This window comes from Artibeus jamaicensis, unplaced genomic scaffold (genome assembly GCF_021234435.1).
Source record: "Artibeus jamaicensis isolate MK-2021 breed Jamaican fruit bat unplaced genomic scaffold, CSHL_Jam_final contig_484, whole genome shotgun sequence".
Lineage (NCBI taxonomy): Eukaryota > Metazoa > Chordata > Mammalia > Chiroptera > Phyllostomidae > Artibeus > Artibeus jamaicensis.
Window position 1 is genome coordinate 9,478,679 of NW_026521859.1, and position 12,010 is coordinate 9,490,688.

General features: G+C 37.2%; 1 protein-coding gene across 3 annotated transcripts in view; it reads right to left on the bottom strand.

Annotated features, from left to right (window-relative positions):
• The window catches only part of RUNX2 (RUNX family transcription factor 2), a 315,866-nt gene that overhangs the window by 253,704 nt on the left and 50,152 nt on the right, over positions 1 to 12,010 (bottom strand). The window lies entirely within an intron of this gene.

Here is a 12,010-nt window from a genome sequence, read left to right on the forward strand (position 1 = left end):
CAATTGTGTGACTAAAAACTCAGATATTTTTATTATTAATATAGAATCTATTTGTTTTATATAATATTTATTTTAACAAATACATTCAATAATATATTAGTTTTTTATACTAGAGTTTTATAATTGCCTGTCATTAGATCATACCTATTCAGATTTATTATCTACCATAATTTGAAAACAAGTAGTTAATTAAGAAATACATTTAAGCTCTGGCTGCTGTGGCTCAGTGGAGTGAGCACCGGCCTATGAACGAAAGAGTGGCAGGTTCGATTCCCAGTCAAGGAATATGCCAGGGCTGCGGGCCAGGTCCCCAGTGCAGGGCATGTGCAAGGCAACTACACATTGATGTTTCTCTTCCTCTTTTCCTCCCTTCCCTTCAGACCAATAAGTAAATAAATAAGTAAATAAAATATATTAAAAATGCAAAGAATATTTTTGTAATTAATGTAGTAGTTTAAAAAGATCTTGGATTAAATGGCGTGTGGCTCATTTGAGTGTGTACTTTTATAGACTATAGTATAATAAAAGGAACCATAGAAATTGCTTTATTTTTCATTGAATTTTTGTCCAAATGTTTTCTCATATATTCCTACTTTATCCTCCCAGTATGTCTATGATTCGGGAAGAATGGATATTACTCATTTTACAAATGAGTAAATATGAGCTCAGATGAATTGGGTGATTCAGCTTAAAAAACATAGCACCCAGGGAGGTCAACAATTATATCTGAGCATTAATCAGTGTGTCATTCTACCACTGAATACTATTAGTGCCTTCAGCTGATAGGTATTAGGATTCTAATGTTCATAGATTATTTTTATATACGAAATCGAAGCGGATTTCTAGTTTTCAGGCCAACAGCATAGAAGTTGTCCCTCCCATCCTCACAAGAAAACAGCTGAATGGACTGAAAACCAACAATTCTTCTTAGACCATCAGAGAATTGAGATCATAGGGCAAACCAGTTCCTGAGACACCGGAGGGACAGAAAAGTACAACCATAACTCACCAGGAGCAGAAACCACGGGTGGAACCTGGTAGGAGCACTTAAAGGCTAATCGTCATTGCTGGAGACTAAGCTTGAGGACTAACCTGAGAAATAAAAACTCCTGGGGACCCACCCTTGGGAGCACCCCCTACATTCATGAGTTTTACATACAGGAGGCCCATTAGGTTCTCAGGGTGAAGATAAGAGAAAAATGCCCTGGAACTTCCCACATAAGAATAGGCAAAGTAGACATTTTGAAATGCACCCGGAGCACTTTGTTCAGCTTAACTCTGTTCTGCTTTTGCCCGCCCTCAAGAGTGGGGGTAGGGAGTGGGTGGAGGGGGTGGGGGTTGGGGTTGGGGTTGGGGAGAGAACAAATGAGAAGTACTTGCGAAGGTCACAGCCTAGGGACACAGGCTCACTAAAAACCTAAAACTTAATCATAGGATTAGAGAACATTTCCCTGCCCCATACTTTACCACCACATCAGTCAGGTTCCTGTATAATAACAAAGGATTACAGCTAAAAAAACAAAAACAAAAACAGAAGAACCCTGCAAGCCTCAGACCTGACTTACAAAGAAATCTCTAAGGGAGACAAAAACGAGGATACTAGAGGAAATTTAGCCTCTGACCTACGGCTACAGCCACAGTAAATACAGCTTAACTCCTGGAGAGATAAAAATAAAACCTCACATTGAAGGCCTATTTACCTCAGGCATATTTACCTACTTTATTATGTCAGACATTCAACAAAAAATTACAAGGCATGCTAAAAGGCAAAAAAGTCAATCTGAAGAGACAAAGCAAGCATCAGAACCAGACTAAGACATGACTTTTTGGAATTATCAGACTGGTAATTTAAAATAACTATGATTAATTTATTAAGGGGTTCAGTAGAAAAAGTAAAATACAATGTAAGAATGGATGAATAACGTAAGCAGAGAGATAGGATGCTAAGAAAAAAATAAAATGGAAATGCTAGAAATAAAAACACTGTAACAGAAACAAAAAAAAATGCCTTTGGTGAGTTCATCAGTAGAAATTATAGGGACAGAGAAAGAATCACTGAGCTTGAAAATATGTCAGTAGAAACTTTTCAAACTGAAAAACAAAGGGGAAAAAGAATGCAAAAACCAGAGCAGCATATCCAGAACCGTGGGACAATTAGAAAAGGTAACATAATTGGCACTGGAATACCAGAAGGAGAAGAAAGAAAGGCACAAAATAAATTTGAGTAATGGCTGAGAATTTTCCAACATTAATGACGAACACCAAACCACAGACCAGGAAGCTCAGAGAATACAAAGCAGAAGAAATATCAACGACAAAAAATCTACAGCTAGGCACACATTCTTCAAGCTACTGAAAAGCGGCGAGATTGGAACATTCATCCAGGATACAGGGGTTTTGTTTTGTTTTCAAGTTAATATTATAACTTCTTGGTCTCCTTTCTCTTCTGACCCTCCCAACCTGAACTCTCTCCCATCTGGGAAACATGGTAGAATTGTTACAGGGGGGTATACAACCTAATCATTTATGCCATTAATAACAAACATATATTAAAATATAAATAGCAAAAACAAAGTGTTCTAAAGCTTTATCTCTCCCAAAGGGACTGCAAATTTCTTGCAGGCAGGGATTACGTATTATATAATTCTGAATTCCCTGAAATGTCTACTGCTGTTTACACTGGACAAGGAAACGCAATGCATGTGGCTATAACTGATTAGAAGTAAGTGTAAAAGCCTGACAATACTGGGATCTGCAGGTTAGGACTGGAAGCTGGTGAAGAGACAAGGAGCCAATCGAATGAATTAAATAGTTTGAAGTATTGGTTTAGATATTTTAAAAGTAAAACTTGTACTCAGTATGATCCCATAGTATGTTGTGCACATATAAGACCTGCTATGATTTGTTTATAAATCTATTTCTCCTATTAGACTTTAAGTTTTTCTAGGACAGGGGTTACATCTTCTTTCCTTCTTTAATTTGAAAGGCACTTAATTCATATTTGGTAAATAAAACGTTGAGAGATACTTGACCAGACAGAAGAGGGTCTAATCGAGAGTCTGTTATTATGCTATAATAATGAAGTTATGAATTTGAAAGTGTGTGTTGACGTGCTGTCGAGTCGGCTCTGACTCCTGACATCCTGGGAACGAGTGATGCGCACCACGTCCTGTCTTCAACAGCCACGCTTGGCTCTCGTAGACTCCTGCTCACAGCTTCTCCTAGGGAGTGAATCCAGCTCATGTGCCGTCTTCCACTTTCCCACTGTCTTCTATTATTCCCAGCATTATTATTTATCTTTTTCCCTCCAAAGCAGCCTGCCTTCTCATGATGTGCCCAACATAAGGCGGATTCAGTTTTGTCAGTTTTGCTTCCTAAATGTTATGTATCTCAGAGTCATTTTTGAAGGAATTTTCTCTAAGAAAAGAAACGTGCTCCTTTGCCCCATAATCTCACTCTTCTTATGGAGCCCGGATGCCCACTCATTCCTCATCTACCAAATGACTTTCATATCTCTGTTTCCATTGGCTCTTTCTCTTTTTTTTCCTGATCCTATGTCCTTTTCATGGTAGGGGGGACCCCCAAAAACAAAACAACCAAACCTCTTTCCATTTACCCAATTACCCTTTCCATCTTCCACCTTGTTTCCTTCCTTCCTTTCACTGCTGAACTCAAATGTGTGATTCTTTAATACATTCACGTTTAACAACCCACCACATCAGCAGGTTATGAAGAATTTCTGACTGGACTCAGAAGTCATTTCTCGGTTTCTTATCCACTTTAAGTTCCTGGTGTTTTAAAGTACTGTTCATAATGCAAATGACACTTTTATGAGGTGAATAAGCATATGCTAATTTATCTGTTCCCTGTAGTTGTTCAGGAGAAAAGCAGCTTTCCAGGTGGGGGTGCTGCCGAAGAGGGTTGTCTGAGCCGCTCACAGTAGAGTGGAGTTTGGGGTTTGACTCCCCTGTTGTCAGCAGGCACTATTATCACTGTTCCAGAGCTGGCTCACTCTACCTCCTAAGAGGTCCAGCATAAAAACTGAAATGCTGAGTTATTGATTGGCAGAAAGAAGCCTAATGGTTCGGTCAAGTGGGCCTTCCAATCAGCCCGATCACCACCTCATCTGGGAAGCTTCAAGGAAGCCAAAATATCTAAAGATTACTGGTCACAAAGGACTCAAAGTAAGGGGAGTTAGGGAGCATTGAATGATTTTCGGGCTCTGCTAGCCTGACCCATTTATCTTTTCCCTGCTCATCTCTACAGTAAGTGAACGTGTCATGGCAAGTTATTCTAATTCTCCATTTGCCAGGCTTTGTGACTAACTAACCCCTCTTCTTAATCACCCACCTACACATCTGACTGTCAGATAAGCCTTTAAGATCCTTCTAGGCCGTGACTGTTAGCTTTTCCACCGTTTAGGGTATTCAAAAGGACTTCCCCCAGATCCTGAAAGTAGTTCCAAGTTCCAAATATTTCTGCAAAGGCAACATTGTTGGAATGACGGTGGTAGACAATGACTGTATTATTGGTATGTAATATAAAAACCACAGCCATGAACATGTGTTCAATTATAGAGAAACTATTAAACTAGCCTTGACTGGCTAACTTCACATTTCATTAATATTCGCTCACTACTTTTTTTATTATTTTGTAATCCATTAGAATTTGCTGCAAGATAAATGCTGCAAGATCATTTGCAAGGGCCAAAATTTTAAAAAAAAAATTATGGGAGAACTTAAAATTGAGAAAATTCATAAACTTTCTCCCATGAATTGAGAAATGACCCCTACTATTTATTCTTTTTTTTTTTTCTTTTTAAGAGAGAGGGGGAGAGAAGGAGAAAGAGAGGGAGGGAAATATCAGTGTGTGGTTGCCTCTCGAGCACCCTGTACTGCCGACCTGGCCTGCAACCTGGGCGTGTGCTCTCACTAGGAATCGAACTGGTGACCATTTGGTCCGCAGCCTGTGCTCAATCCACTGAGCTACACCAGTCAGGGCCCACTATTATTTAATTACAATGGGAAGATACTAGCTCAGGAGTGTAATTTGAGAACTGCTGCTTACAGTGAGTTACTGAATACTTTTGATACAGTGAACAATAATTTTATTTTTTCTCTATTATAAATGTACAAATTGAGTAGAGAGGCAAAAATGTTTTATGGTACACATCTGCTTTGTAAAACTTGGAAGAAAGGATTATTTTTGTTCAAATTTTTACTTTTTTAAATATTTGATTTATTTATCTTTAGGGGGGAACAGAAGGAGAGAGGGAGAGAAATATCAGTGTGTGGTTGTTCAAATTTTTAAAACTTGCATGACATTTATTTCCAGAGACAAACCAGCAAGATTTTAAAAACTCTTAAAGATATTGTCCTGAATAAATGCTGTTTACTTAAAAGTGAAGAGAATGTGACTAAGCGGCCTAGTTTATGCTTTATCACTTACTTGCTAGTTGGGGGCATTCCCGAGTTCCATATAAGTCATTCTCAAATATTAGTGAATCTCAAGTCACCCGAAGGGCCGTTAAAGCATGTTTTTGAGCTCAGCCTTCAGTTTCTGATCTTATAGTTAGGAGGTGGGACTCAAATTTTCACTAACAAGATGTAAATGTTGCAGCCATACTTTAAGGACCACAGTTCTATTCCCCAAGCCATCTTCAATTTAGTAAGCTCTTGGTTATCTCTTCCCCATTCTCCCAATGGGTCTGCAAAACTTCATCACCTTGTACTCATTTTACCATATCATCGCTACTTTTTCAGCATCGTAGCTTTCCAACAGGGAAAATTGGAATCATCAGGTATGAACCACCTCAAGTTCTCGTTCCTTTCTCCAGGATATCCCTTTTCCATTTTAAGACTGTTCTTGCGTCCTGGACTCTTTTTTTTTTTTTTTAATTTATCTTTAGAGGGGAAGGGAAGGAGAGAGGGAGAGAATATCAATGTATGGCTGTCTCTCTTGGGTCCCCTTGGGTTCCCACAGGTCCTTAGGTCCCCTGCTGGGAACTGGCCTGCAACCCAGGCATGTGCCCTGACTGGGAATCGAACCGCAACCCTCTGGTTTACAGGCCCGTGCTCAATCCACTGAGCTACACCAGCCAGGGCACTTCCTGGACTCTTGATAAAAAACCTTCCCAAGTCTTCCAGGATCTAATTCCATCTGTGCATTGTAGAACTTTTGTCATTGGCCATCTTCTGTCTCAAGTGTTCAGTCTTTCCCTCTTTACCAGTTTCTTCTCCACAGCTTATAAATATGCCCAAATCCTTGATCTTGAAAATCTATCTCGTGGTCCTGAATATTTCTCTCGTTACCCTTTATTTTCACAGGCCACTTTCTTGGAAAGAATAACTCACTTTATTTCTCAATTCTCTTATTTATTTTTCTCTTTTCAAGTCACTACAATGTAGTTTCTAATCTCTACTGAGGCTACTTTGCCAAAGGTTATTTTGAACTGGCTAAGTTCAATTAACTCTAATTCTTACTAAATACCATTAATCTCTCTCCAAATCTCTCTGATCTCCTGGTTTCTGTGACACTACTACCTTCTCAGCGTTCTTTGTAAGCCTCTTCCTTACCCTCTCCCAATGAATGTGGGTGTCCAAAACCCAATCTTTGACTCACTTCTCTTTGTTCGATACATGCTCTCTTGGGCATTTCTCTGGTTCCTATGGGCTTCCGTTGTGACCACACAGATCCTTGTGAGAATGCTTTTAGGCCAAATCTAGGAACAGGGCTAAATTCCACATATAAGTGAAGTATGTGGAATGCTGTATGTTGTGTGCTATATGCTGCTGGTTTTCAAATCTAGATGTTCATCTACTCTGTTGAATGCCGACTTTATTTTAGCTTTTATCTCCACCCAGGCATGTGCTCTGACTGGGAATCGGAGTGGTGACCTCTGGGTTTGCAGGCTGGCTCTCAATCTACTTAGCCACACCAGGCAGGGCTAATTATTGTATTATTTTCCATATGAACAACTGCATACCTCCTTCCGCCACCCCATATTATTATAGCACTTTTGCTCTTGTTTGTGTATCTTTGTCATTCCTAAATTTATCAGGAATAAGCCTTTTTGAGGGCAGAGACTGGTTGTTATCATTATTTCTCCAAGGCCTAACAATGACTGATGTGTTTAAATGGGTCCTCCATAAATATTTGTTAAAAGAATAATTGTCATATTGATATATATTTATTGAATTCAGAAAATATAAAACCCTAAAACTTAAGATGGGATTCTCGTATTTAATTTATTTTGATGTCTAATGCATCAAAAATACAAACACCATAAAATTACTCAATAGCTAATTAAAAACTGGAACATAGTAACTACAGATTCCTGAGCATTTTCAATACGTCAGGAGCTATTTAAATCTTGATAACAACCCTACCATACAGATGTTCTTATTTCTATTTTACAGTGTAATAGTTACATATTTTATATACAGGTTACATACAGGTTGAATAGTTACATGCAGGTTGAATAACTCATCCAGGGTAATATGGCTAGTCAGTGGCACCAAACCCCATATTTTCTGCACTATACCTCACTGAATAAGGTTGTTTTAAATATATTCTGGAAAGAGAAAATATAGCTTATGCTGCATGTATAAAAAGCTAAAAATAAAAAGAACTTGGTTCAATATGTTGGTATAGTTTCCCGGTCACTATTTAACATTTGATCCGAGCACTCTTTGCATCCAGCTTCAGAGTGTGAACTAGGAATCACAGGTTACGTTCGCCATAGTGTGGTTTATTTCACTCATGGCACTGATTAATTTTTGGCCCTGTTTCCATGTGTAATAAAAAATGTATATGCAATAAAGTGGAGGCAGTTATTCAAATAATTCATTGAATATATCCTGGTTTATATCAAATATTTCAATGAAAATACTTGGGGGAACTGGATGTTTTTATATATTTGTGTCCACTTTTTTCTTAGAGATCTACAGATTGACTCCTCCACCAAATAGTTAGTTATTGATTTATTTTCAGACAGAGGATGTTCAGCTTTCCTCACGCCTTCTTTAAACAAAAATAAAATATTCTTTGACATATGTTATATGGATCTAGATGGACCTCTGCTGTGGGGGCAGGATTAGAAAATAAATCATTATTATAAAAGGTTACAAATACAAATTTTCCTTCATTTCCATAAGAACCTACCCATGATGACAAGAACATCACAGAGAATACAAACACTGTACTTAATTACTTATATTTTATAAAGTGATTCTTTAAAAATATATTTATTGATGAGAGAGATAGGCAGACAGACAGACGTCCATGTGAGAGAAACATCAATTGGTTGCCTCCCACATGCATCTTAACTGGGTTCCAAACCCTTAACCTAGATGTGTGCCCTGACCAGGAATGGAACCTGTGGCCCTTCAGGGCACTGGAGAATGCTCCAACCAACCAAGCCACACTGGCCAGGCCTTAATTACTTACTGATACCTAAAACTGATTTCTTGATCTCTTATAGCCACCTAAAATCACAATTCTCTCATTCTTCCTATGCTTCATCTCATTCCATATCCCTTCCCTGTTGCATAATTTTTTCCCTGTAACACTCATGGCCTTCTAGCCACATTATATAATTTAAGTATTTATTTTGTTGTTTTGTCCAACTCCTCCTACTAGTATGTGAGATTGATGATGTGGATTTTTGTTTGGTTCTCTGCTATATGTGCAACTCCTAGAATAATGTCAGGCATGTGGTAGACCCACAATAAATATTTGTTGAACGAATGAAATAATTACACTCATCACTCACACTCAGTGAATAGACTTTATCTTCATGGAAGGGGGGAAATAGAGGTTGTTTCTAGCACCAGAGGTAGTATGTACTGAATTCCATGGAAATGGGAGCAATTAAATTTCCATGTGTCTAGAGAGTTCAGGGGCCCTTTGAAACCCTGGTATTCTATGATTCCCTTCCCACTCTGAATCTCTAAAACACGATCATTTTCTCAGCCGCTAAGCATTAATTTAAAATATCCTGGAATGTTAAACCCACAATGAGAGGTTCCTAAAAGGATGGGTCATGATAATAGTTCTACAAGCAGCTCAGTACTACAATTCATAACATTTCTTCTCTCATCATGTGCTGCTCGCTCTACTTTGAAATATATTAATTAATTGGAAGGTATGGGAAACTAATTTCATTAAACCCTGAATATAATGCCCTCCCCCATGTATCAATATACAGGGTCTGCCAGAAGTAAGACCTGCATGAGTGTGGTTGGTAGGATAATAATATGGTTATAATAATTTATAGTTTTAATTTGAACATTTCACCTAAAATGTCTTATAGTGTGCTTGAGTGTGTTATTGTTATGTTATGGAATTACATACTTATGATTTTGTAATAAAATATTTTGTAATAAAAGAGGGGTTTGATTTGTGCCAGACCCTGATTTGATTAGCATATAGTTTTTCACATGGTCCTTTGAAATGTATATTATCAGTTAAATATCCAAGTCAGTCTACAGCAGGAGCCCTGTATATGTTCATGTAATTTTTGGTAGCACAAATATGAATGCTGAAATTATTCTTTACAACTTTAAGACCCATCCTTTGGTCATTTTTATTTTAAAGGTACATAGACTTTTAGGGCTACAAGGTTTCAGTTATTTGGCTCAATCACCTCATTTTACAGATATGAAAACTGAAGCCCAGCAATTTTATGTGACTTGTGCGGGTCCTGGAGAAGTCAGTAATCTTTTTGGTCAGACTGACTTGTTCTAAAACTAGAGCAAGTTACTTTTAAGATTGCAATTGAAAAATAGTTAATATCAGGAAATTAACTGAATATAGCAACGATGCAACATGCAATTCTAAACAATGTGTTGTTCTATCCATGGTTACTATATAAGCATTAGAAAAGGATAAAATCATTGATCTATAAGAAAGAAAACGCCTCTGCAAGCAAGAGTCATGGAATCACAAAAGAATAAAGACTTTGCAGGTCACTTGAACTGTCCCCATGGTGTTTATATGATGGGAAGAAACCACTTTATCACTGGATGGTTATGTATTAACATAGGCATGGTCTCTGCTATTAGGAGAATTAGGGCTTCTTTTATTACCTAATCTAGCCATTGTTTTAAGATGCCAAGAGGGATTTTTCCTTAGGTATATTCACTTTCTCTTTGCACTAATGTATCTATATGAAGCTATGATGCCTGAGTAATGTAAAAGTCCACAGTAAAAGTGCTTTATTTGCCATTAAGACCTATGTTCAAGGGATGGAAAATTCTTGTGGTGTTACCAATTCACTTGGTGTCCTGATGTGTTTTCTCCACATACTTTGGAAATCATGTATTTTTCTGAGAGGTGATAGTCCTTAATGTACTAATTTTAGCAACAGGTTGTTTTAGATTTGCTATAATTAAAAAATCTTAGTAGCATTGATAGTTTAAGATATTTGATATTAATCTAATAGATAATACTTTGATCTTTTGTGTACAGAGGTGTTCTCAATCTACAAACAAAATTATGGCTAAAGCAAAATTTAAAAAATGGATTTTAATAGATTCCAGGAAGTAGGAACATTAGGATAACTCATGTGAGTTATCCTAATTCAAAGCTAAGATTTCTGCCAACAGCACAATTTACAATTTCCTAAGAATGAATTTTTTAGCTCTCTCAACTAGAGCCTTGTTTAACTGTTTCCTTTCTCCACTGCTCACTTTAATTAACTCCTGTTTTGTGTGATTATATATTGATTAGACACCAGAAGCCCAAGAGTAAAATCTAGGTTATATTCTGAAAGACTAGGTCAAATCTAGCCTCCATGTGATGCAGATACAACTTCTGTGCAATAAGAGAAAGACTATGGCCACATTAATTAAACATAATTTTAGTTTTTTATTTTTAAAGATATTTTATTTATTTTTTAGAGAGCAGGGAAGGAGAAAGAAAGGGAGAAAAACATCAATGCGTAGTGGTCTCTTTTGCACCTCCCCACTGGGGACCTGGCTAGCCCTCCAGGCCTGTGCCCTAGACTGGGAATTGAACTGGTCACCCTTTGGTTCGTAGGCCTTCACTCAATCCACTGAACCACATCAGCCAAGGCTGAACATAATTTTATTTGAAACAATCTGCTTCAGGTTATATTTCCTTAGATGTAATAGTTTTTCTCTTAATTTCCTCCTAGTTTCTTGGTAATGTACTCCAAAGGGCTTTTCAGCTATTGTATAAGGCAGTCTTCCTTTGTAAGAAATTATGACAATTTTCTCTTTTACTTCCCCTTATCTTCTACGCTTTGCCCAGCATTGAATTGAGTCCTGATTTACATATTATGGTGAGCTTCTACAACCTAAATATATTGCTTCTTTTGGAACTTTAAGTATTTAGCAAATATTGAATTGTTGGGGAGTTTAATGTAAACTAAACAAAACAGAACAAAATTGTGTCAACTACAATGACACAATTACAATCACACTGTACACACAACTACAATCACAAAGAAAATCAAGTTGCTATTTTAAACACTGTAAGCAAATAGTAGAAAGGAAGAGATTATTTCAAAACACAGATATTGATAGGCAAGAAAATAACTGAAGCACTAATGCTTAAAAAGACCCGAAAGTTAGTAGTTGAATGTCTGTGAAGTATGTTACTATATTTGACATGGTAGAAGTGGACATAAGCATGGTTAATCCAGTCTTCCTTAAGCAGCTGAAAAGAATGTTAATATAAATACTAAGATTTCATTTAAAATAAAGAAGCAAATGAAATCATTGTCTTATGACCGTATTATTTAAAGAACTACACCTGTATTAATCAAATATGAGAGAACAGGATGTGCAGTTCAATAGTGGGAGTGCAAGACTTAAAAATAAGGAGGAACAAGTCAAACATAATGAAAAATGGGATCACCCATTAAGAACTTTAAAAGAGGAAAAAAGTTTCAATAATAAATGTAGGTCATTAAATGCCCAAGCTTGGTAAAACGAGTAGAGAAAAACTTCATTGCAGGCCACCTTTCCCAACGCCTAACGACTCT